The sequence below is a fragment of the Tamandua tetradactyla genome, chromosome 3, assembly GCF_023851605.1.
Source record: "Tamandua tetradactyla isolate mTamTet1 chromosome 3, mTamTet1.pri, whole genome shotgun sequence".
NCBI lineage: Eukaryota > Metazoa > Chordata > Mammalia > Pilosa > Myrmecophagidae > Tamandua > Tamandua tetradactyla.
Window position 1 is genome coordinate 29,100,953 of NC_135329.1, and position 26,144 is coordinate 29,127,096.

At 43.1% G+C, this 26,144-nt stretch overlaps 1 protein-coding gene and 1 long non-coding RNA gene across 6 annotated transcripts in view; both read right to left on the bottom strand.

The window, feature by feature from the left end:
- SCARA5 (scavenger receptor class A member 5) overlaps positions 1-26,144 on the bottom strand; it is a 132,301-nt gene that overhangs the window by 98,718 nt on the left and 7,439 nt on the right. The window lies entirely within an intron of this gene.
- Positions 1,712-26,142, bottom strand: LOC143677189 (uncharacterized). 4 transcript variants are annotated; one of them, XR_013172430.1, is made up of 6 exons: positions 18,362-26,142; positions 14,602-14,755; positions 14,057-14,156; positions 13,807-13,945; positions 3,892-4,831; positions 1,712-2,358 (listed from the first exon to the last, which is right to left on the bottom strand). It is a non-coding gene; the product is annotated as an uncharacterized LOC143677189 (long non-coding RNA). The 4 variants fall into 4 exon arrangements; XR_013172428.1 differs by lacking the exon at positions 1,712-2,358 and having other exon boundaries at positions 3,377-4,831; positions 14,591-14,755; positions 18,362-26,135; XR_013172427.1 differs by lacking the exon at positions 1,712-2,358 and having other exon boundaries at positions 3,377-4,831; positions 18,362-26,132.

A 26,144-nucleotide genomic window follows, 5' to 3' on the forward strand; every position in this document is an offset into this window, starting at 1 on the left:
AGTCTCTTTCCACATTGCACCAGGGTTGGTTTGTGTGAGCAATAGAATATAGAAGTGATGGAATGTCATTCTTAAGATTAGACACTGATACTGCAGCTTCCTTATTGCTCACTCCTTTCTCGGATCATTCACTTTGGGAGAAGCCAACTGCAACATCATGAACTACCCTGTGGAGAGGCCCACGGGGTGGCAAACTGAGGCTTCAACCAAAACCCTGTGAGGCCGGATGCAGACCTTCCAGCCCAGTCAAGGTGTCAGATGACTGCAACTCTAGCTGATATCTTGACTGGAATCTCATGAGAGACCCTGAACCAGAATTACCCAGCTGAGTTGCTCCCAAATTCCTCCCAGATTACATTATGTACAAACATATTTTGGGGCAAAAATTTGATCTGAGAAAGAAAAAAATGTTGGCTTTCCTTGCATACTTATACTTACCCAGAAACTGTGTGAGATAAATCTTTGTTGTTGTAAACCACTAAGGTTTGGGATAGTTTGAATTTCAGCAATTGATAATAATACATTTATGATGGGCATTGGGACGTAAAAAGATAAGCTACAAGAGGAAGAGATTTTATCAGTGTTGTTCACAGCCAACTCCCCAGTTCCTAGACCAGTGCCTGGCACATAGCAGGTACTCAAAAAATACTGGTTTTGGCAGAGAATAAAAAGGTATTTGTAAAGTCCTCTTGGGGGACTGGGGAAAAAGGAGGGAATATTAAACTTCCCCAACTGGGGAATTCCTGATATTCCTGCAAACAGTGGGGACAAACAATTCAATAGGCTGAGCCCTCAATCTTGGGGTTCGCCCCTATGAAACTTATTACTGCAAAGAAGCAGCTAAGTCTACTTATAATTTTGCCTAAGAGTCACCCCCAGAGAACATCTTTTGTTGCTCACATGTAGCCTCTCTCTGTAAGCAACTCAGTAGATGAACTCACTGCCCTCTCCCCTGTGTGGGACATGACTCCCAGAGGTGTAATTCTCCCTGACAACATGGGACAGGACTCCTGGGATGAGTCCTTTGGCCTTCTTGAACAAAAGGGGGAAGAGAGAAATGAGACAAAAAAATTTCAGTTGTTGACAGATTTCAGAGTCAAGAGGTTACTCTGGATGTTATTCTTATACATGAAATAGATATCCCTTTTTAGTTTATGGTATATTGCAGTGGTTGGAGAGAAGTACCTGAAACTGTTGAACTGTGTTCTAGTAGCCCTGATTCATGAAGATGATTGCTTAACTATATAGCTTTTACAATGTGACCATGTAATTGTGAAAACCTTGTGTCTGATGGTCCTTGTATCTAGAGTATAGACAGATGAGTAAAAAAATAAGGAAAATAAATAAATAATAGAGGGGATAAAGGGTAAAAAATTGGGTAGCAGTCAATGAGAGGAAGGGGTAAGGGGTACGGCATGTGTGAGTTTTTTCTTTTTGTTTCTTTTTCTGGAATGATGCAAATGTTCTAAAAAATGATGATGGTGATGAATACACAACTATGTGATGATATTGTGAGGCATAATTGTAAAAATAAAAATATTTTTTTTAAATATTGGTTGAATAAGAATCAATATATGACCACTGACCTTCAGATACAGTTAGTGGGGAAAAAGATATGTAAACAAGTAACTATTACACAATGAAGAATTAAGTAGGTGTATTAGAGGGAGATGGTACAAGCTAAGTGTCGTGTTGCAAAAGCAGTGATTCATTCTGTGTTGGGTGGTGGTCCCAGAGAGTCACTCAGCAGGGCTTTGAAGAATGGGCTGTTCTAGATGGGCTAAAATTAGTGACTTTCTTTTCAATGTTATCATTCGATTTACAGCTATTTTAAATTTGAAAGCTATGACTTTAAGAGGAAAGCGTTCTTCCTCCCTATGAACACAGATGTGAAGGAAGTACCAGACAAAGCTGTTAGTTATTACAGAGTTGTTGCTTGCAGACACAGTCATGCAAGACCAGATCAATGGTGAAAATGTCAAACAAAACAAAACTTCTAGGATCTAGAATTGAGGAAAAGGCTTTTCTATCTTGCAATGGTCTCCAGAAATGAACGTAGTATCTTGGGGAAGGCGAGGAATGTGGACTCAAGAAATCTTGGAGAGGGCATGGCGAGCTGCTCAGAGACAGCAAATCAAAGCTAAAAATTAAACACAAAGTGATCTGAAGAAAGAGCCCAAACGTCAGGCTGGAAAATGCTGTTCATCTCTGCATGAAGCACATGGCTTTCTAATGATTGCCTTGAAGCAGTCAGCGAGATGGTTTCCCAGCTTCAGTCATCTGCATTTGTGCACAGTCTGCATATTTTCACTATATCTGAGTATCCCTGGGCTGATGTTTTCTTCCTCTTTTTTTAACCTAAATTTATTTTAGAAGGAAATTTTACATTATCACCTTAAGTGGAAAATTAGTATTTTCCTATTACACATTAAAATAAATATCTAACTATTAAAATAACACATTTATACTTGCACATTAATTAAAGTCCCCTTGAAGACCACACTCTGGGAAACTGAGTTCAGTACAAGTAATTAAACAACAACTAAATGCCGAGTTGCAAGAAGCAATTTGATGGACATCAAGAAGCTCTCATTTATAGAAAATCCTGAGCAAGCTTCTAGATGTCCAATATTAACAATGTTCTAGAAAGTAGTATGCTAGGAGCAGGGTATGTTTTATTAATCTCTGTGTACCCATCAAGTAGCACAGTGTCCAGTGCATGGCTGAACCTATAAAAGGTCTGTTAAACAAATGCAAGAACGACACATGTAGTACATTTCTTTTTGCTGAAAATCTTGTTTCTGAATTTTTCTTATGAAAATAGACAAATTCTGGTTGACCACATAAACAGATTTTTGAGCAAAATTTTGACCTGAAAAAAATAAGATCTTGGCTTTCCTTATGCACCCATGGCTTCTGATTGCCACCTACTGACCATGTAGATAAATAGGAATTGTACTGACATTTTAAATTCATCCTGGCTAAGTATCAAAATCATACGTGTAGCTTTTTAGAAATATCAAGGCCTTAGCTGCACCCCTGAACACTCCAATTCAGAAGGTGTGGGGAGGAGCCTGCTGTGATGAAATGACACAGAGGTGCACAGTTCTGGAGAAAGGCACTGGTCACATCAGAAGATGCATTCTTGGAAAATAGATGAGGTCTTACTATTTTAAGAGCTTCGCTTACTTTTTAAAAATAAATCTTTCATTTCTTTTTAATAGGACACATCCTAAAAATGGTTGTCTTAAACTATTTTATCATTTCCAGAGGCTAAAATTTGTGGAGCGGTTCCTTACAACAATGGGAATGGGATTCTTCCAAGGAGCTTTTGCTAAAATACTATATGCTGGAGGTGGGGAGGTGCTTGGCAGCAGGGATTTAAGAACAGGGAAGTTTAGATACAAACCACGCAGACTGAGAGAGTTTAGCTAAGGGTGAGTAGGGAGAGGAAGCCCCAATATCAGGACCACACTGAGATGGGAGCCTTAGAGTCACTGGATCGCGCTTTCTCTGTGTACGGCAGATCAGTGCCCCTAACACTCTCATAAAGTGAAAAGCATGGATTTGGGGCACGGTGAAGGTTGATTCAAAACCTACCTCTGTCATGCATGGATTGCAAGAAAGAATCCTGGTGCTACCCCCTTCATTAATTTATCCTTTCTTAGGAAAATAATTTTTAACTTCTTAAAACTAATATTCAGTTTCTTAATATTAATTTGAGAGTATCTGGAGAGTTATCTGCTTCATTTTATTTTCTTCCCATTAAAAAATATACCAATTGGATCTGACAAAAGTGTTTATTTCCAAAGAAATTAGGTCTTACTATCATAAAAAACAGGATGCACTTATTTAATGGTCACCTACTTGAGTTTTAACAACAGTACATACCAGTCATTTTCTTTTTGTTCTCACTGGTGCCACAGTTTGTAAACAGCAGGTGGAGATAGGGTTTTATTGCCGGGAGGAAGCTCAGAGATCAATTCATCCAAGGATCTTCATTAAAATTGTTCAAGGCTAACTTCATTAGAATAAACCTCATCATTTTCTCTCTGGATTCATTGTGCACATTGTTCTTTGTATGAGGAAGCCCCAAATAACCTCTGTCTATGAAGCTGCCACCACTTCCTGATTTTAACGGGGATCCCTGTTCACTTGCTCTAGGTGAAAGGAAGGAGAGTGTGCAGGAGAGATTCCGTAGGTGTCTTCATCCACTCAACTTTCACCTGACATATGAGAACAAGTCACAGTTAAGACTGGGAGGATTCCCAACAACCCACTGGAGTATAGTAAACACCAATGATCTTCTGCTCTGAGGGATCACAGCCAGGGCCACCAGATGTAGAAGCTCCACCTTCAGAGAGCAACGACAAAGAGACTAAATCTGAGACTCCCACATGAATTTCTAAGAAGGAGGGATGCCCAGAGCCAACTTCATTTAGATTTTATGATGACCTCAGACAATTTCTCCTTGTACTTCCAGAGACATCTTGTACTTTTGTAACTTCCTCACAGTGTTTGTTGTTTTCTTCACCCCTATTCCCAAGTTCCTTTACATAAAAATTCTTAAAAACAAAAGGGGTCTGTGGGATCATTTCGGTAGAAGGAACGCAGAAGGAGGAAGGAAAGCTGGTTGCCGTGCATCTTATTTTGCCGCAGAGGGTAAAAATGGAGTGAAACCCAGGTAGGAGGTGAGCCGAGGGTAGTCACGGTGAGCTGGCTGATCACTGCAACCAAGAGGAAGGTAGAGAGCCAGCGAACTCCCCAGGAAGAAGTAGGTCCTGGGACCTGTTGGAAGATGCTCTACTCTTCTCCAAAAATGGATAGTGCACTGAACAGAAGAAATGCTGTCTCAATGTGAAGACACTCAAACAGCAGCAGGCGCAGGGTTCTGCCTAAATTCTGAACAAAAGACCCTCCTTCTATAGAGTGGCCCTCGATCCCTACCAAAAAGGTTCCCAATTCGCCACCTGGCCCATCTAAGCCATTAAGTCATCTGATGATGTTTGCAATGTGGAAGCCAGGGCTCAGTTATTTTCATTTCTAAATAACTACTCTCTAGGATGCTAGTGTAACTCTGTCCCACCTCCACCTCTACCTCCACTGTGATCTGATGAATAGGCTTACACTCTGGGTAGGACTGGATACATTTAACCCTTCCTGTCTCACTCTCTCAATACCCACTCTTTATTCAGTTGCAAGAGCTATCTGGGTGTCTTGTTTTGAAGACAGGGAGGCTAAGATTTCAGCCCATGCAACCTGTGCAGGCTGATTTTGGTATGTCCCTGAAACCTATGTGTGCAGAATCCTCCCGCACTGCTTCCTCTGTACAGCAAGCAGGGCTGCCTGCACCACTGAGGGAAGTTTGGCAGAGCTGGACAAAGATAATGGGCCTCTGTCATTTGGTGATGCCTGGAACCAACAATTATTATGTATAAACCTTTGTTTGGAAATTGTAGACCAAGATGGGTAGCTAATAGAGCTGCATTTATAAATCAATGAACATAAGTAGAGGGTGAGCACCATGAGCACAGAGTCTATGTCTTATTCATCTCAATATCTCACAGGGCTAAAAATATAGCAAATGCTCAATTAACATCTGTTGGCTGTTTGTAGATAAATGAAGCTCATAAAATAAACATAAACATACTGTGCACTCCAAGCCAATAAGTTAGTCTGTATCTACCCTGTTCAGGCTTTGGACCCTCCAATAAAGTGACACAAAAGAATAATAGCTACCATCTCCTAATCACATACTCAGGGCTGAGCACTCTACATCTATTAATTCTAAGCACTACAACAGTCATGAAGATAGCTATTATTATTTTCATTTTGCATATAATGAAGCTGAGGCTGAGAGAGATCAGGTGTGGTTAGGTTATGTGGCAGAGTTGAGATTTTCTAGCTTTAAAGAAAGGAGGAAATGTGAGATCAAGAGTAATGACTGTTAGAAGGGAAAGACTATAAGGATGTGCTGGTTCGAAACTGTCATCTTCCCCAGAAAAGCCATGTTCTTTATTCCTCATTCAATATTGCTGGGAGGCACCTTTTTTATTGCTTCCATGGAGATGTGACCCACCCAATTGTGGGTGGTAACTTTTAATTAGATGGTTTCCATGGAGATGGGTTTCCACCCATTCAAGGTGGGGTTGCTTACTGGAGCCCTTTAAGAAGGAATCATTTTGGAAAAAGCTTCAGTGCTGACACAGCCTACACAGCCAGAGGTATTTGGAGATGAAAAAAGAGAATACCCTGGGGAAGATGTTTGAAACAAGAAGTTTGAGACCCTAGTAGATGCCAGCCATATGTCTCCCCAGCTGAAAAACATGTTCTGGACCCATCAGCCTTTCTTGAACCAAGATATCTTTCTCTGGATGCCTGGATGCCTTAGTTCAGACATTTTTATAGCCTTAGAACTGTAAACTTGTAACTTAATAATTCACTTTCTAAAAGTCATCCTGTTTCTTGTATGTTGCATTCCAGCAGCTTTAGCAAACTAAAACAGATATTGGTACCAGTGAAGTTGGGTGCTGCTGCAGTTTGCAAATACCAAGCATGTTGGGACAGCTTTTTAAATGGATAAGGGCAAGATTCTGGAAGAGCTGTAAGAAGCTTGATAGAGAAGGCCTACAATGCTTTGAAGAAACTGTTGGTAGAAATGTGGACTCTAAACATACTTCTTTTCATGCCTTAGAGAGAAACGATGCATGTGTTACTGCAAACTGGAAGGAAGGTGATCTTTGTTTGAAAGTGGCAAAAAAAACAGTTAGCAAAATTGACTACTCGTTTTGGACAGAAGGCAGATTTTAAAAGCCATGAACTTGGATATTTAGCAGGAGAGATTTCCAAATTAAATGTGGAAAGTGCAGCCTGGTTTCTCCTTGCAGCTTATAGTGAAATGCAACAGGAAAGTGGTAAGCTGAGAACTGAAATCTTGGGTACAAAGAGGACAGAAATTGATGATCTAAAAAATTCTGGGCTTCCTGAAAGGGAGACCCCAGATAACATGAGGATTTAACCAAACATGAAAACAGTCAGCCATTTCAGAAAAAGCCAGGATTGGAGATGGAGTTATCCAAGAAGGATTTGTGGAAAGCCCTATTGTTTAGTGGTTATGAATACAACCACTACCAGTCTGGTCTAAAAGGGACAGAAAAGGGACAAATTGAAGGAAAATACCTTCAAAGGAAGAACCATGAAAGCTAAGGTCTGAAGCCAAGAAACCTCAAACCAGGAGAGTGGACACCCCATACACTTGGAGTGGGTGAGTTTGCCCCAATGGCAGAGGGTAGGCCTTCCATCTAGATGTTTTGGAACTGTTGTACCACCTCAGGCATTGGAGAGGGTGAAGCACATTCCCTGGGGATTGGGGGGAGCCTGGTTGCCACTCCACTGGTCGGGGGTGGTGGTGGTGTTAAGCATGTACCCTGGAAACGATAAAGAGCCAAATGCTGCCCTGATGCTTGGAGAGGGTGGAAGAAAAAGGTGGTCTCCTTAGTTTCCCCAAGGTTGCAACTGGAGAGAAGAGGGCCTTGAATAGGCCCTTGGAAAGGGTGGGACTGCCACTTTCTAAAGCCCTGAGCATAAATGACTCTCAGACTTTGAAATATAATGGAGTTTGCCCTGCAGGTTTCTAGAACTGTTTGGGTCTGATGACCCTTGTGTTCTTTCCAATTTCCCCCTTATGTTCCATAGGGGGAACATCTATCCTATGACTGTTTCTCCTTTTTATGTTGGCAGCAGATAATTTGTTTTAAGTTTTACAGGTCCAGAGCCAGAGAAGAATTGTGCCTTAGGACAGACCATGTCTGTGGCTGACTTTGTTGAGATTTTGTACTGTTTCTGACTTTGTATTGTATTTGCATTTTTACTGAAATGATTTAAGGCTCTGTGATATTGTGATGAATGAATATATTTTGCATTTGGAAAGAACATGTCTTTTGGGGGTCCAAAGGGCGGAAACTGTCATGTACCTAAGAAAAGCCATGTTGTTTAATATTAATTCAACATTGCTGGATGGGATCTTTTTTATTGTTTCCATGAAGATGGGACCCACTCAATTGTGGATGGTAACTTTTGATTAGATAGTTCCCATGGAGATGTGTCTCTGCCCATTCGAGGTGGGGTTGCTTACTGGAGACCTTTAAGAGAGAACCATTTTGGAAAAAGCTTCAATGCTAACAGAGCCCACACAGCCAGAAGCATTTGGAGATGAAAAAAGAGAATGCCCCTAGGGAAGACATTTGAAAGGAGAAGACAGAGACCCTAGCAGATGCCAGCTATGTGCCTTCCCAGCTGTCAGAGGCATTCTGGACCCATCAGCCTTTCTTGAACCAAGGTATCTTTCTCTGGATGCCTTAGTTCAGACATTTTTATAGATTAATATAGTTATAAAACTCCAAACTTGCAACTTAATAAATTTCCTTTTAAAAAGCCATTCTGTTTCTTGGATATTTCATTCCAGCAGCTTTAGCAAACTAAAACAAAGGGCAATTTGTTTGTTCATTCAGTAACCATTTCTTAAGCAAGGTGTAATATTTAAGATTGCTGACTCCAGACTCCATCTCTGCTGCCCATATGGTTCAACATGAAACGTGCAGCTCCTTTTCCTACTGGCAACCAGTCCCATGCATCCTGGAGAGTTATGCTGCTTCTGGAGCATAACGGAAGAATTCCATGCCTGTCTGCTTTTTTCTGCTGGTTGTCTCAGAGAAAGAGAATACAGCCAGGGAGCCCAAAACAGGAAAAATCCTTGTCTTTACTTAATTTACCTTTGTATCCCAGGACATTTCTGTTTCCAGGCTTCCTTTGGTGATAGAGTTCTGCCCCCCAAAACTCTCATGACCTAGAACCTAGGACCTAGATTAGCTACCAATAAGACATTATAGCTTTGAAAACTCATCTAGAAATAGAGTAGCAACAACACATTTTTTACATTCCTAATTACAAAATATAACTCCTTTAAAAAGTGAGCTATTTGTGGAAAGAAAGGGAAAGGGCACACCCAACAAGCCAAAGAGACCAGAGGCTGCTCTAGGTATCAACAGAGAAGGGGAGTCTTCTTACATCCACCAACTGGCAAGACAATGCTCCTCTTACTCTTAGTTTAGCTATTTCCTTCTGGGATCCACAGTATAATCCACACATTAAAGGCATCTCCCCAAAGACAGAAAAATACTTAAAATACTTAAGATGTTACATTTACATTTTAATAGACATACTTAGGTCAGGGTTGAGAAATCATCATAACCTTGGAGAGAAGAAATGGTATTCCTAGGTTTGGCAAAGTATGTTGAGGTCTGAATGGGATGAGGAACCCAGATGCCAGGACAAAATTTGTGGGTAAGGTTGACAAGGTCAAACTCACTTTTAGTTGTAGACAAATTATGAGATGGCCTTGCTATCACTATTACTCTTGATTCCACCATTCCTCACCTGATTGCTGCCATCTTCCTTGCCTCTGCCTCTACTTTGTCTTATCTTCTCTGTCGCTCCTCTGTCAACGAGACCCCCTGTGACCCTTGAATAATTTGAAACTAACCTACACTGAGGTGTCAGTAAAGGAAGCCAGCCCTCTCCTTCCAGCCTCCCCTCTTAAGGGAAACTTCCTAAAGACAAAGTTTCTGCCCAGTTTGTGCCTAGTATGAATGTGTTGGATTATCTTATCTTAAACTGAACCTTAAATCAGATAGGGAGAAGTGGGAATGCCAGCTCATGGGAGACACCAGAGAGCAGTAGTTTCCACTGTGCAGAGGGCACAGATCAGTTTGCACTCCTGGAAGCTGTGGTTGGGCCTTAAAGTTAATTAAAAAAAAAATCCAGGGGGTGGGGTCCCAGGCTAGCCCTACACTGCCAGGCCCCTTATTTCTTGGATGTGTTTATATTTTTCAAAATCCATGGGGGCAGGGTGGGGGGTATTTCTCTGACCTAATGTCAGTCTTGAAGGTTAATAACCTAGGTTTCCATCAGAAGCCATTTAAGACTGTCACTGTGCTTTTGTCCAAACCAATTTGAATTTATATCCATTTCTCGCCAATGGCACCCCTTAGGATAATTCATTCCATCTGTCTCCTACACTTTAGCCATTTATTCCCAAAGCCCCACCCTAGCCTTGTTATGGCCCAGAACTGCTCCACCTCTGAAACCTTAAACTCCAATAATCCACCCTTTGGCCCCAGTCATATCCTCCTGGCCCTCATGGCCCTCATTGTCACTAGACCAGCTCTTCTATTGTGTAAGGACTCCCAGGTCTAGACTGTGGGAAATAGAACTGAGCTGTGATAAAGGGCTGCAGTTTAAGGACTAGGCAGACCTGAATTGGAATCCAGGCTCTGCCCCCAACTAGCTGGTGACCTTGGACAATTGACTTCACCTAAGACTTCATTTTCTCTTCTACAAAGAAGAATACTGATAACATATGCTGAGGTTTGAAGATAATTTACTTAAGCCCTGAGCACAGTGCCTGCCCATACTATGTGCTCAATCAAGGAGAGCCACTGTATTACTATCAGTTCTAATCGGACCCTTGCCATCTTTCCCCAGCTTCCCCTGGCCTCCATGCCTCCCTCAGCAAAAGCCTAAATGAACTTGAGAGCTCCTCGGGCTCCAGGACAAGGTGACCTCTACCCTGACCAATACAACACAGTGGCAGGAGTGGTTGTGCTACCCTGACTTTAGGTGCTCCTGGCAAGACCCCTCCCCACAAACACTCCACCTTGTTGGTACTTTCTGCCTAGAAACCAGCAGGATAAGGATCAACCTCACTGAGTTATTCCAGTTTATATCAGCCTCACAAGAGGCTGCAGAATTCCCAGGACAACTTCGTCACCCACATTATAATCCCCAAAGGGTGCTATTTATTCCCCTTTGACCTCATCTCCCTCTCAAGCCCTGAGACCTTCCCACTGCGGTCATTGTATCTCTCAGTCAGTCATCAGCAAAATCCCCCAAACTCTGCTCTGAATATTTTATTTTTCTTCCTTGTTCAAACTAAAACCTGACTCCTTTCTCCTTTCCTTGCCCTCTCAAGTCTGGATTATCTCTTTCCCACTCTCCTCATACAACTGCTCTACCAGTGAAATAGTTGTTTTTCTTTGTTTCTCATCGCTATTTCCACACTTTTTTCTCTCTCTCCTCTTTAAAAAGCCTCGGTTTGGACCCATGTGTCATCTGCGAAACTTCCCCTCCCTTGATTTGCTGCCTAAATCTCTAAATCTCCAGTTATAACTCTTGCATGACCTCCTCCTCTTCATTGATTTTAACTTCCAGCATCCTTTAGCCATTCACTTTGAGCACTTCTGCTGCTTTAGAGCATCTTTACCATTAACTGAAAACTTTCTTAATCCTAGTTTCCTGCCTCCTATCTTTACAGTGCATTCCCCTAGTATCCTGACTCCAGTGTACTTTGACATTTCATGGGCCCCACTAAAACCTACAGACTATTGATTTTACACCCTTTTGACTATCTCTTACTGCTCGTGTCTTGTTTCCCTTTTTAACCAATTTATGTTTCATAATTTACATTGCAAACGCCCTTATATATACACTAAACTTCCTTGCCCCATTTTTATTTTCTTGTACTCACTTGGCAAAACCTAACTTTGGTTAAAGCTAACTCTTTGCTAACTCTGCACTTCCATCCACATGACTGAGCATAGGTGGAAAAAAGGAAAAACATGTCATCATGCCAACTGGTCTTATTTTAAACTCATGACCACTAAACCCAAGTGGACCCTTCAGGCTGTCCAGTTGACATGCTGCATTTCCCCTCCATTTCTCTGTCCCTTGAAATGTCTTGAAAGAAATATATGTACCTGTCAGAGACTGAATCATTTTCCCCAAAAAAGGCATCTTCAGGTCCCAACTCCTGGTCCTGTGGGTGTGAACCCATTTGTAAACAAGACCATTGAAGATGTGCCCAAACTGAATGACAGTGGTACTTAAATCCAATATGGCTGAATTTCTTACAGGCAAAGGAAGTTGGACATGGAGAGAGAAGTCATGGAAACAGCCAGAAGCTGGAAATCAAAGCAACTCAGAAAAGAAAGGAGAAAATACCACCATGTGAGCTGCCATGTGACAGAAAGGCCAAGGATTGCTGTCAGCCAGCCCCATAATGCCAGTCTTTGGGGAGAAAACATCACCTTGCTGATGCCTTCATTTTGGGACTTCTTCTAGCCTCAAAACTGTGAGCCAATAAATTCTCATTGTTTAAGCTAATAAATTGTATTGCATTAGTTTTAGCAGCTGTAAAACTAAAACAGCATCTACTGCCTTCAATTTCTCTCCTCCCATCCTATCTTGAACCCATTCCAATTAGCACCACCCAGCCCCCTTCCACTCAAACTTCACTGACTCTTGCACAGTCACTAGTGACCTCTGCATTTGGTCAATGGCCAATGCTCAGGGCTCTTCTTACTTGACCTTTTAGCAGCATTAGACACAGCTGATCACTTCCTCCTCTTCACTTCAAGGACTCAATAGCCTCTTGGTTTTTCCTTTCATTAGTTGTTCCTTCACAGTCTCCTTTGCCTGCTCCTCCTTAGACTTCTTAGATTTCTTAGCACTGATATGCACCAGAGTTCCCTCCCTGAACTGCTTGTTTTCTCATACCCCATGTCCAATCTGTCAGCCAATTCTGTCAGCTCTAATCTAAACATATATGTTCAGAAATGGATCGCTTCTTGCCTTCTCTACTGTATCATCCTCTTCCAAGTACCCACAACTCCTCACCTGGATTATTGCTATGGCTTCACAACTGGGCTCCCTTCTTCCATATTTGTCCATCTCAGTCTCTACACAGAACCCAGAATGTTCATTTAAAAACAAATCAGATCACAGTGGCTGAGAGAGTTCAAACAGAGTCGAGAGGTTATTCTGGAGACCACTCTTATGCAGCTTCAGTTAGACATTGCTACCTATCATAACTTGACAAACCTCAAACAAAATCATTCCAGCCAATCCTAAAGAACACCTAGGGAAATATATAAGATACTACAAAGTTCCTTGCACTAGGTAACTTTACAGAAACCTACAACCTCTAGATGGGTCCCTGGACCATACAAGTCCTGAAACCTAGTGGGCCCAGCCTCTCGAGAACATCAGATAGTTCCATCTCCCTACCCCATATTATTGATAGACTCTTCCAACATGAAAAAGTTAGAATGGCTATAGCCCAAATATCCCTAAAGAATGGGATAGAAAGATCAAAGGTGAGGATGGAATAATACAGAGAAGGTAGGGTTTAATGAACGAATATGACTGCAGAATCATTAAATTGATATTTCTTTTAGTCTTCAGTATCTCAGGGCAGTTAGAAGTAAAAAAACCTAAAATTGTGGAATTGTAACCCACACCAAACTCTGAAATTTGTTCCACAACTAATTTTTGTGCTGTCCTTTGAAATTTATTGCTTTTTTGTGTATATGTTATTTTTCACAAAAAAGAAAAAAAAAAGTCGATTGTGATGATAAAAAAAAGATTTATTCCTTCTAGCCTCCAATATTCTGGAGTAGCTAGAAGGAAAAAATCTGAGATGATGGTTTGGTAGCCCTAGACAAACTTTGGGATCTGTCCTATGACTACTTGTTGAAGAGTGCTTTGAAGACTATTGCTTTTTTCTTTCTTTGCTTTGTATATATATTATACATCAAAAAAAAGTTGAAAAAAAAATCAGACCATAACACATCCCTGCTCAAAACCCTCCAGGGTTTTCCCATTATACTCAGAAGAAAGGCCCAAATCCTTGCAATGACCTCTAAGTCCTTAAATCTCTGGCTTTCCATCACCTCTCTGCCTGTTTCTTACTTTTTTTCCTTCTCTCTCCTCATAGCATTTCTGTGAATATGCTGAAATGTTCTTCCTCAGGATTTCTGCACAGTTTGCCTCTCACCCCTTCAAGCCTTTGCTTGAATGTCACCTATCAGGGAGGCCTTTCCTGATGATCCTGTAAGAGATTATGACATCCCCAGTTAACACTCTATCATCCTTCTCTACTTAATTTTTCTCCAACGCACTAGTCAATGTCTAAATTATACTATATAATTTATTTATTTACCTTTTTGATTGTCTCTCTCTCCCATTAGGATGTAAACTTGGTGAAGGCAGGGATTTTCATCCTTTTTGCCATAATATATCCTTAATGGCTAGAACAATGCCTGGCACATTATAAGTACAACTATTAGCTGAATAAATGCATGAATGAATAATCGTATCCCCCTCCCCATACATTCGTCCTTACCCAGCCTGGTTCCTGTATTCACTACTTGAACTACCCTCTCAACAACACTTAATTTCCTGGTCCTCCTACCTTTCACCTGCAGGAATCTGACAAACCCTCCACCCCTGGTCAGCCCCACAGTCCACCCTTGTCTGCCTCTACAACCAACAAGCTCAGTAAGCATTTCCTCATCCCCAATGAGCATCTTTCTCCCATTCACCTTCATTTTTTCTCCTCATCCCTGCACACAGCCCTGCACTTTCAGCAGATGGCCTCACCTCTCACTTCGCTAGGAAAATCACCACCTGGCAATAATTCCCCAACTTCTCATTCTCCACATACAAAACTAGCTATACCTGCACCACTTCTTACCTATTTCTCACCTATTTCATGCTTATCTTAGAGAAAGAGATGTTTCTTCTGTTTGCTCAAGTCTCCATTTCCTCCAAAATCTCACTTCATCCATTAACTCCTCTCCTGTGCCTTCAGCCTCTCTATTTACTATTAATTTTTGATGATTCACATTCTCAGGGTCTCCTATATGGGAGAGAGAGAGAGAGAGATTGAGAAACAGAAAAGAAGGAAACAAAGTGAGAAAGAGAGAAAAAGAGAGAGAACAAAGGAAACAGAGAAAGAGGAGAGGGGGAGAGAATGGGGAAAGAAGAAGGAATAAAAACCCACACTCAACCCCATACTTCCCTCTACACGCCAACAATTCTTTTTTCAACTTCACAGCAAGATACTTAGAAAGTAGGGACTGCATTTGCAGGGTCTTCTCCTTCTCTTTCAAGTGAGATTTTAATACAATGCAATCTGGCTTCTCCTATATTCACTCCACTGAATTGGTCCTGCAAAGGTCACCAGCGACCCACCACTGGGAAATCTAATGTTCTGCTGCAGCCAGACTGACCAGTGTAGAACACAAATCAGAGCCTATCATTTCACTGCTTTGAAATGGTTCCCCTATTGCCTCTCATAACTCAAATTCTATGGATGGTTAGAAGACCTTCCATGATTTGACTTTAATTTCAGTATAGTTAAGAGTGTGGGCTATAGATTCCAGGCAACTTAATTTTGGAATCTTGGCTGAATTAGTTAGCCTCTGTGTCTTGGTTTCCTCATATGTAAATTGGGCATAATAATGGGATTCATATCATTGGGTTGATATGAAGATTAAATAAGCTCATACCCATAAAGTGCCTAGAATAGTTTCTGACTGGCAGAACTCCGTAAGTATGCAGTTATTATCCCCAACCACTCTTCTTCCTCAACCTCAGGTCCCTGCAGTTACTCTCAGTTTGGAAAACCTTTTTCTGCCCTATCCAGTAGGCAGACTCCTGGTTGGCCTTTAGTATTTCACTCCAGTGTCTATTTCTGCAGGAGGACTTCCTTTCCTCCTCAAGGAAGACAGTCTCCTTTTCTCACCCTCTAACTGCACTTCATGTATATTTCCATTAGAGTATTTATCAAATTATAATGCTGTCTCTGTTTATATGTCTGTGTTCTCAGGGGACTTTAAGCTCCTTGAGAGCAGGATTCATGACCTTTTATTTATATACGCTCAGTAGTAGCACAGCAATACCTTACAATCTATTGCAAAAAGTAGGTCACAGTTCCTTTCACTTGTCTTAATCTAACCTCTCAAAGTCTTCCTTCATCTGATATTTATGGATTTGATAAACAAGAATGTGTTCATTCATTCAACATGGGAAAGTGCCTGCTATGTGTAAGACACCATTTTATTATGTGGATATCCCCTTTTTAGTTTATGGTGCATTGGAGTGGCTAGAGGGAAGTACCTGAAGCTGCTGAGTTGTGTTCCAATAGCCTTGTTTCTTGAAGATGATTCTATAATGATATATCTTTTACAATGTGACTGTGTGATTGTGAAAACCTTGTGTCTGATGCTCCTTTTATTTAGGGTATGGACAGATGTCTAAAAAGTATGGATCAAAAATAAACAAGTAACGGAGGGAATGAAAAAAAAGACACCATGCTAGCTGTTGGGGACATTAAGATGAATCGAAGGATGACAATATCTGCCCCCAAGTTGCTATGGTCTAGAGAGGGACACATCCACAACTGCAGCAGGAGTACTGATGGATGGGCAGACAGGGACAGGGGAAAGCATGCCAAAGGCCTGAGAAAGAGATAAAGAGAAATTAGGCTTTCTAAGTCAGGCTCAGAGGGCCTCAGTTATGCTGCTTATCATCCTAAAACCAGGAATCAACACCAGGTAAACCTGGGAACTAAGTAGGAACAAATCTCACTATTTGTAGACCAAATACAGGCCAGAGAATCTGGAGGAATTGAATCTTCATGTATAGGCCCCAGGACAGAAAGAGACTAAGTGAATGCAACAATGCTATAATAAGAGCACTTATGGACCACTCAGTATGTCCTAGGCATTGTTGGAAGGTCTTAATGTTGATTAACTCATTCAACCCTGCAAGTCAGGTACTTTTATTACTCCATTCTCTAGATGAGGGTTAAGAACTTATTCAAGTTTTCACAGCTAGCAAGTGGCAGAGCTGGTGTTTGAACCCATCTTGTCTGGCTCCTGTGCTTTCTAACCACCATGCAATACCATCACAATAGACAGTGGTGAGACTACTAAGAACTTCAGCTTTGGACTCAGATACCTGAGGCTGCCTGTGTATTTCAGGTCAGCTACACAGTTTGCACCCCGAATTTACTTCTCACTAGGCTCATCTTTAGGTAAGCTTTGCACTTGAACCAATCTTGGACTAGTCTTCAGTGGGTAATGCTGACCAATTAGAATTATGGTAAAGTGATAGAGGGCAGGGCCTTATCTTATGCCTCCTTGTACCCCTTGCAGCAGGTAGCCAGTGCATTGCTCCTGCAGGGTCCCCAATAATATTTCTGTTAAAAGAAGGAATGAACAAATGAACAAGAAAATGAATGAATGAATGAAGGCCAGGACCCACAAAAGCAAGGTCTTTGGTGGGGAGAAATGGGTGGTAGTGATGAAAAATAACCATGCCCTGATGCATCACACCCTCTACTCAGAGCTGTCTCCTGAAGCCCACCTACCCATTCATGCCTCTGCTGTCCCTGCAAATCCTCCTCCAAGCCCACCTACTCCAGAATGGGACAAGTTAGTGGGTCAGGTTAGTGACTTAGCCCTCAGACCCATCCTCACTACCCCTATTCCTGTAGCAATTCCACATGGGATCTGGTGCAGCTCAGGTGATGGGAACAGGAAGGAAGAGAGCAGAGGATTCTATTTGTGCCTTCCATGTGAGAAGGAGCCCTAGGGGCATCTGTGTTCCTCTCACTTTTTCCCTATGCTTCCATGGGACACCAGCCTCCACAGGAGGATAATGAAATTCATCCCTTGACTTTTCCAGGAGCAAATCTCAGAAAGTCCCTGGGAGCAAACACCCTCTGACAGGGGTGAGAGAGAAGGGAGTTAAGGACAGACTGAGCACAGAACCAGCAGTCCTCAAGACCAGATGATTTCTTGAAAATTATATTAAGAATATGATGAAAAGGGGAATACGATTAAAAGACCTTCCTTGATTTCTGTGAGTATCCAGCCTTCAAGGGAAAGCCTAGTAACCAAAGCTCTACTTTATTCAGGAGAAGGGAAGAAACAGCCTTAAAGCTCTCACCAGGCCCAGGGTGTCTGAGAAGTGGCGTGGGTGTTTTCTGGGACTCCCTGGATGGCAGAAGCTCTCTCTGGTCTCCTCATCTTTCCCTGTCTTTCTTCCTCACTTCCCCAAGATTGGAAAAGGCCACTTCTCCAAACAGTAAAATAAATATTTGTTGAGGGCCTTCTACTGCTAGGTACTTTTACATGTTCGTAGTACTTAAGTGCCCACAAATCCTAGGAGCTTGCTAACATTATTCTCACTTTGCAGATGAGGACACTGAGGATTCCTAGCAGGAAACAGGTGGCCCACCCAAATCCAGAAACTTCATAGGGCTTAATAAAGGAGCTCTTTATAAGATTTGGCCAGGGTATGAAAGGCCCATAAGGTATGGAGAACTATACTAGGCTGTAACTGCCCCTAAGCCCAAAGTGCCAAGGAAGGGAGCAGTTACTAGAATGTGGAAGGAGAAAGACCACAGAGAGAGGGCAGCTTGGAAATAACCATGACCTCTGGTAGAGGAACATACCCATCCCAAGGTGAACCCATAGAGCAGATGCCAGGAGAATAAAGGCCTCAACTACCTTCACTCTCTTGTCTCCCCCAACTAATTTTCTGCCAGTGCTTCCCATTGGCCAAATCCAGTGATGCAGAGAGCAGGGTGACTATTGGCTATGAGAGTGGAGGGGCAAACAGAAGACATTCAGCACAAAGGCTTAGGTCACAACGCCAGTGTGTGTGGTCTGTGAATTCAAACCTCAAAGCCTAGATCTTCTCACCTCACCAAGCTGCTCCTCAGGTGAGGAGCAGAGGTGCCCATCTAGTGGAGATAGGAGCCACTGGAAAAGAGAATCCCAGGGTCCAGCTTGGCTTCCAGCTCCTCCAGTGACCAGAATGCTTTGCTTTTTGCTCTTGTTTTAACAGGGGCAACTCTTGAGTGTGCTGCGGGGCTGAATGAGTTAAAGTTCCACTCTCTTCCTCCACTGCCTGACTCTCCAATCTATAGAGGGTGGGGATGCTTTGTGAGGACCCTCCTAGATAACTTACTTCTGCCCCTGGGAAGCTGACCTGCTAGTTCTGAGCTATGCCAAATAAGCCAGGGAGATGTGATTGATGAGAAGGTAGAAGTGGGGATTCCCCTAGAAGAATGATTTAATTTTATGGGGAAGAGACACAGGAATGGGGAACACAGTCCCTAACTCAGCAAGCAGCCTGCCTGCAGGCGTCCAGTAGCGGGAAGGAGCATGTGCAACTCATTACCTCAACGAGGTTCCCATTTGCAACTGAGTGGGATGATGTCACGAGTGTGGTAGAGGGGCTGAGGCCACGGGGTAAGCATGACTGCAATATTTTTCTGACACTAACGCCTCTCCCTGGCCCTGGGAAAGTGCAGTGGAGGAACTGGGCCCAGTCCGAGTACCACCCACTCCCAGCCCTCTTCCTCCTCCTCCTCCTCCTCCTGGCACCAGACTGGAGAGGCAAACAGCTGTACAGGCAAGCAAACTGAAAGTGGAAGGGGGGACGGTGAAGGAGGAGGGAGAAGGAGCAGAGGAGACAGGGAAGGGGGTAAGGGAGGGAAAGCAAGTCCAACCAGCCCCTTGTTTGGGTTTCTGTGCAAAGGGAGGTATAAATGAGCTCTCTGAGTGCAGAGAAGGCTAACCTGAAGAAGCTTCGAGATTACATTCTGGGATTAGCACTTTCAAGCAATTCTATCAACACGGGGTAGGGATGGGGACGTCTGCCATTGCCTGATAGAGAAAGGGAGGTGATGAAGACTGGTCCCTGCTCTTCAGAGCCTCCCCATCTAGCAGTGGGGCTCAGATGAGAATGCCAATGACTAAGATACAAGGCCAGAGACAGGTTCTGAGAGATGATTCAACAACAGGGTACAGAGGAGGGTACCAAAGATGTTATGGAGAGGGATGAGCTTCAAGGATGTGGGGATCTGAGCATGCAGGAGAGGGGCCTGTTGGCATCTCATATGGAGGGGACCAAGAAACCAAGATATATGACAGTCCTTCACTTTCCCTTCTCACCTGTTAAGTGAAAAAAGGGAAGGAAAACAGGGAGGCAGGGGGAGAAGAGAAAAGAGGAGGGAAAGGAAGGGGAAAGAAGGAGAGGAGGGAAAAGGAGAAGAAAGGAGAGAAGAGGAGAAAAAGTAACACATAATCTGAAGAGCAGGCATGGTGATAGCAGGAACTATTTTGCTTAGGGAGTGGTCCCTTTCTTTCCACTGTGCAGGGGTTCCCCCAGCCCAGCCCACAGCATAAGCCTACACCCCCTGGGATCTCCTCTCTTTCTTTTCCCACCCCCAACTCTAGTTGCACCAGAGGACTTCTTTCACTACCTGGAGTTTCTGCCCAAGCCGAGAAAATAGGAACTTGTCAGCACATCTGCCCTCACAAGGAAGTGCTGCCTTGTCTGATTAGTGAGTCCCAGTTTTCCTGATGAGTGGGGCTAATCAGATAAAGATCATTTTGCCCAGGTCCTAGTTCTCATGCTCATTAGTCTTTCACATGGCTGGCTGGGGAAGTGTCTCCCCAATAACATGTCTCCAGGGCTTGATTTGGGGAGAATAACAGTAAACTGCAGGTCCAAGCCACATGCTTGGATTTAGCTTTACCAGGAATAAGATAGATGCTATATTTCAATTCCTACCTGCCACCTGGTATACTTCTCAATTGGTTTAGAATCCGAGGTGAGAGGAGTTATCCCTCAGCATCATAAACCCCAACACCATCACGTTACTTTCTTAGAAAGGAGTCCTAAATGACAAGTATGGAGACTGGGTTCAGGTTTCAGCTCTGCCACTAACTAGTGGAATGAACTTGGGCAAGTCACGTACCAACAATTACAAAGATTTCTTGAGCACCTACCATGTTCAAGGCACCAGGATATTACAGAAGAGTGAAACACCTTCCCGGACCTCAAGGAACTTACAGTCTAGTAAGAATGAATAGCCTAAGAGCACAAGCTACATCAGAGTAAATCTCCTCACTCCCAATCAAGTAGGGACACAGAAGAGCATTTCAGAGGTAGGACATTGGGGCCCAGAGCAGGGATATGCCTTGATGGGAGAGATCTACAGAGTAATTGTGGATGGGATTGGAATGGGGTTTCAAGGATGAGTGGGATACAGAGGAGCAGAGAGCATGGGGTGGGAAAGATGGCAAATGTCCCAGGAGGAAGATGCAAAGGCACTAAAGCACAGATAGACTCCCATGGATCCATGTTGGGGGTGATGAGGGTGAGGAGGTGGGATATAAGTCTGGAAACTCAGATTAATCAGAAAGAGATTTGTCAGGGCATGCCTTCTAAAATAAACTGCTTAGATTCCAAGTTCTTTAAGATCCCACCAGCATTAAAGTGAGACTCATACTTTCATATCTAGGCATCACTTTATTCCCATTAATCCCAATATCCTCAAGGTTAGCCTGAACAAGAGAGCACAGCATCTCCTGCCCTCCTCCTCCCCATCTCCCTACAAGCAATGGGGCAATCTTGTAAGGGACTATAGGCTCCCACAAGACCTAACACTTTGCTGTTCTAATTTATTAAAGGCCCATAGTGTGGCTTTGACTCTGGTTCATGGTGCTCGGGGTTTCACCCCTTTCTCCACCTCTTTCCATTCCTCTTCTTTCCTTTCACTTCCTCTGCCCAGCCTCAACCCTTCCTTTTCCTCTCCTGTTAGAGTCTCTAGAGAGGAGGATCAAAGAAAAAGCAAAATCCTGGGGTAGCAGATCAAATCTGGCTTGAATTTCCCCAAGTCAGAGCTCACCATTTTTTTTCTTGAAATGAAACAAAAAGAAAAAGTCAAATCACATATCCACAAGCTTTTAGGTTGCTGGTCTCCCCTCAACACCCCAGTCTTCCTTGCTTCCACATGCCCCCATGCCCAACTTGGCCACCAGCAATGGAGGGTAGGAGACACAGGTTTAGAATATATCTGTTTTACTCCCTTTAGATTTCAAGGACCCCTGTGTTTGTATGTTTATTCACTCATTAATCCATTCATTTATTCATCCAGCAAATACTCAGTGAGCTCCTGCTATGTTGGGCTCAGGAGACATCAGTGAACAAAACAGGGATGCTTGCCCTTGTCCAACCTGCATTCTTGCCACGGGTGACAAACAACAAACAATAAACATAATAAAGAGAAAACTGTATCATATATTAGTGGAGAATATGGGAAAAAGGAACTAGACACAGGGAATGAAGCAATGCAAGGATGCGGGACTCAAGCTGCAGTACAAACAAGTTGGACAGAAAGGCCTCATGAAGAGGGTGAGATTTGAGCAGAGACTGGAAGGAGGTGAGGGAGTTCACTGTGCTGGTTTGAAACTATTACATACCCCAGAAAAGTACATAATATGTTATTTTAATCCTGATTTAATATTGTAGGGTAGGACCTCTTGATTAGGTTGTGTCTTCCATTGAGATGACACAACCAATTGTGGTTGTGACCTTTGGTTAGGTTGTTTACATGGAGATGTGACACACCCAAGTGGGTGTGACCTTTTGATTAGATGCAGATATGATTCTGCCAATTCAAGGTGGGCCTTAATTAGTGTACTGGAGTCTTTAAGAGAGCTCACAGGGGAAGAAAACAGTTCAGAGCTGAAACAGATGCAGATATTTGGAGGTCAAGACAGAAAAAGCCCAGGTGCTAAGCAAGGACTCCGAAACAGCCTGAACCTGAAGAGAAGCAATCTCTGGCCCCAGAAGATGCTAAGCTAACAGATGAAACCCAGAGGTTTGCCCTAGAGCAGCTAAGTGAGGGCCCATAGATGCTTCGAGAAAAAGGCACTGGGATCAGAAGCTGGAAGCAACGGACTGGGAACAAGGACCAGTAGACACCAGCCTCATGCCTTCCCATGTGACAGACATTGGCCTTTCTTTGGAGTCAAGTTATCTTTTTGTGGATGCCTGAGTTTGGACATTTTTAAGGCCTTACAACTGTAAATTTGTAACTTAATAAATCCCCTTTATAAAAGCTGATCCATTTCTGATATATTCCATTCTGGCAGCTATAGCAAACTAAAACATTCACCAAGTGGGTACGAGAGCAAGAAAAACTGAGGAGAGCATAGAATCTGGGGTAAGCATGATGGGAAGGGAGCTTACTTCCCATGAAATAGGAAGCCATTGCTGGGCTTTGCACAGGAAAGGGTTCAGTTTTGACTGAGATTTTAAAAGGGCCACACCCAATGCAATGATCAGGTCTATTTTTACCTAGAATTTTAGATCTAGATGGACCTCCAGAAACCCCACTCATCCCCTGTATTGCAGATGAGGACCCTGAGGCCCAGAGAGGGACAATGCTCTGCTCATATCACACACCTCACTAGTGGTGGCATCCAGGTGAGACCACACCTTCTAACCTCTGCCATGTGTCCTTTGCCAGGTGCTGGACTTCAGGTAGACCCCACTTCATAGGACACATTATTGTCTGGTTCTGAGCCTACTCTTTGAATGGGCCCCTGGGGGAGACTGAATTATGTACCCCAACACAGACATCTTCTTAATCTTAATCTACATTTCTGTGAACCCACTATAGGTCTTCTTGAAGATGTCATTTTTGGTTAAGATGTGGCCTGACTAAATGAGTACAGGTCTTAACCCATATCACCGGAAGATATGTAAAGAGAAAAAAACGGAAGTCAGGAATTAGAGAAGGCCACAAGGAGAAGCCAGAAGTCAGTGGAAACCAGAAGAGAAGATGCAAGGAGAGGACATCACCATGGTCTGGAAGACAGAGATATAAGCTAAGGCTCCCAAGGTGTGCTGGTGTGAAAGGATTATGTTCCTGAGAAAGGCCATGTTTTAATCCTGATCCAATCTTGAGGGAGTAACCGTTTCTTTTAATTCCTATTCAGTACTATAGGTTAGCAACTTGATTAGGTTATCTCCAGGAAGATGTGATTCACCAATTTGTGGGTATTAACCTTTCACTGGATGGAGTTCTGACTCCACCCATACCAGGTAGGTCTGGAGTAGTTTACTGGAAACCTTTAAAAGTGGAAGCATTTTGGAGAAAGTTTCAGAACAATGTGAGAGCAACAGAGCACAAAGATGCCCTGAGGACAGACCACACAGCCAGAGACCTTTGAAGATGAAGAAGGAAAATGCCCCCAGGGGAGTTTCATGAAACAAGAAGCCTGGAGAGAAATCTAGCAGACATCACCATGTTTGCCATGTGACTTTCCAGTTGAGAGAGAACCTCTGAATTTCATTGTCCTTTCCCTAGTGGAGGTAACCTCTTGTTAGTGCCTTAATTTGGACATTTGTATAGGATTGCTTTAATTGGGACATTTTCATGACCTTAGAACTATAAACTTGCAACTCAATAAATTCCCCCTTTTTAAAAAGCCATTCCGTTTTTGGTATATTGCATTCTGGCAGCTAGCAAACTAGAATACAAGGATTGCAGGCAGTCAGCACCGAGACACTACAGGCTCTGGGAGAAAGCATGCCTTGATAATACCTTTGGACTTCTTCTAGCTTCAAAATTATGGACCAATAAATGCTTCCTGTTAAAGCCAATACACTGTGTGGTACTTGTCATAGCAGCCTGGCAAACTAAGATGGTCCCCCACAGTTGGGGAGTTTATAAAGCACAGTATCTGGGGCTACTACTGTTTTTCAGATCTCTTGGAATTCTTATCTGAGGTCCACATAAGGGGAGAGTAAGGGGAGGTAAGGGGAAGATGGTATGACTTCCTGGTGATATTTCCCACCCCAGGCCCTCCCCACTCCTAGGGCCCACCTGCCCTGCCTTGCCCTTCTCCACTGGCACCCTGAGCTGGTCCTGGTAGCTTCTGAATCACCTTCCTGCGCTGTACCCCAGTTTATTCTTGCTAAACTAGGCCTCTTTATTAATGTGCCACTGGAGGAGAGGATGTGGGAAGTCAGCTTCACCTCTGCTGATATGCTGAATTGGGGAGAGCCGAGCAGAACCTAGAGACCCAGCTCCCAAGAGTCCTTTCTCTTTTCTCAGTGGACATTAGCCCAAGGAAACACTGCCCTGCTGGCTGTAACTCAGCCCACTCTTCTCCTATCAAAATCTTACTCAGTCTTTTCCAGAAAGCATTTTCCCTGATTTATGTCCAATAGCCACACACTTTTGCCTAAGCTATATTATGGTTAGTTGTACACACACCATCCCTTTCACCAAGACTATAAACCCCTTGAAGGCAAGGGCTTGTCTAAATCCTCTTTAAAGCATTCCTGGCACCTAACTTGGCACATCGTAGATCTCGAAATCTGTTGACTGGAATCCAAAGGAAAAGCTGTAACAATGATGATTGACTAGGACAGGGAAGGGGTGAGTGGGTCTTGGTCAGGAGGCCTAATCTGCTGCTGAGACTGTCCCCACTTCTCGGCCTTTTGAGCCACCCTGTCTCCCTTCCTACACTCAGCTCTCTGTGGGAGGAAAACAGGCTGGAGTATGAGGGGAGTCATTTCTCTTTTTGAGTAATTTCACGGCAAAGGCAGCTAGTTACTCCATAGTTTGAAGTAAAGCAAACTCTGGTGCTTGAGAAAAAGCTTGGCAAAGGTATGTCTCTATTCAATTGGCCATCAGTCTTTACTAGGCCCTTCTCTAAGCTTCCTTGTGTTCATCTTTGCAGTGAGGATGATGCTCTCTTCCACATGCACTGTAATGAGGAGTATATTCATCTAGGCAGTAAGCATTTACTAAGCACCTACTAAGTATCCAACTCTGTGCAAGATGCAGAGGAGCCAGGTTGTTGGCAAAGTCCTGTAGGCTCCTTCAGAGGAAGCTGCATCTGTTGAATCACCAGAGTTTTAGGAAAGAGCCAGCCCCTAAAGACACAGTGAGTCACTGACTCACTGGAATGGGTAAACCCATCCTGAGGTATGACCTGGGGCTTTGGATCCAAGGGGAGGTGAACATTGGAGAGGTATGTGTTCCCTTCACAAATGCTTCAGAACATGGATCAGAGAACTCCCTGCCAGAAAGGATGGAATGAATGGTTTTGACCTTGTTTGACCCAAACTTCACTTGCTCATGGGAGATGACCATGTGGAGGCAAAACTACTGTCCTGGCATCAGAATACTCAGTGCTGGAATGTGTGCCTATGTTGACTAGATGTGTGATCCTGAAAGCTTTTCTCAGCCTTAACTAACTCATCTGTAAAAAAAAATGGGCACCCATCTTGCTGATCTCACTGATTTGTTGAGATGAGTGAATGGCAAAACACATGGAAAAGATCTTGCAAAGTAGGAAGTTCAAAATGTGTAGTAGCAGGCAGGGAGGTCAGAGATGCCCTGAGGCAATGTAAAATTGGGA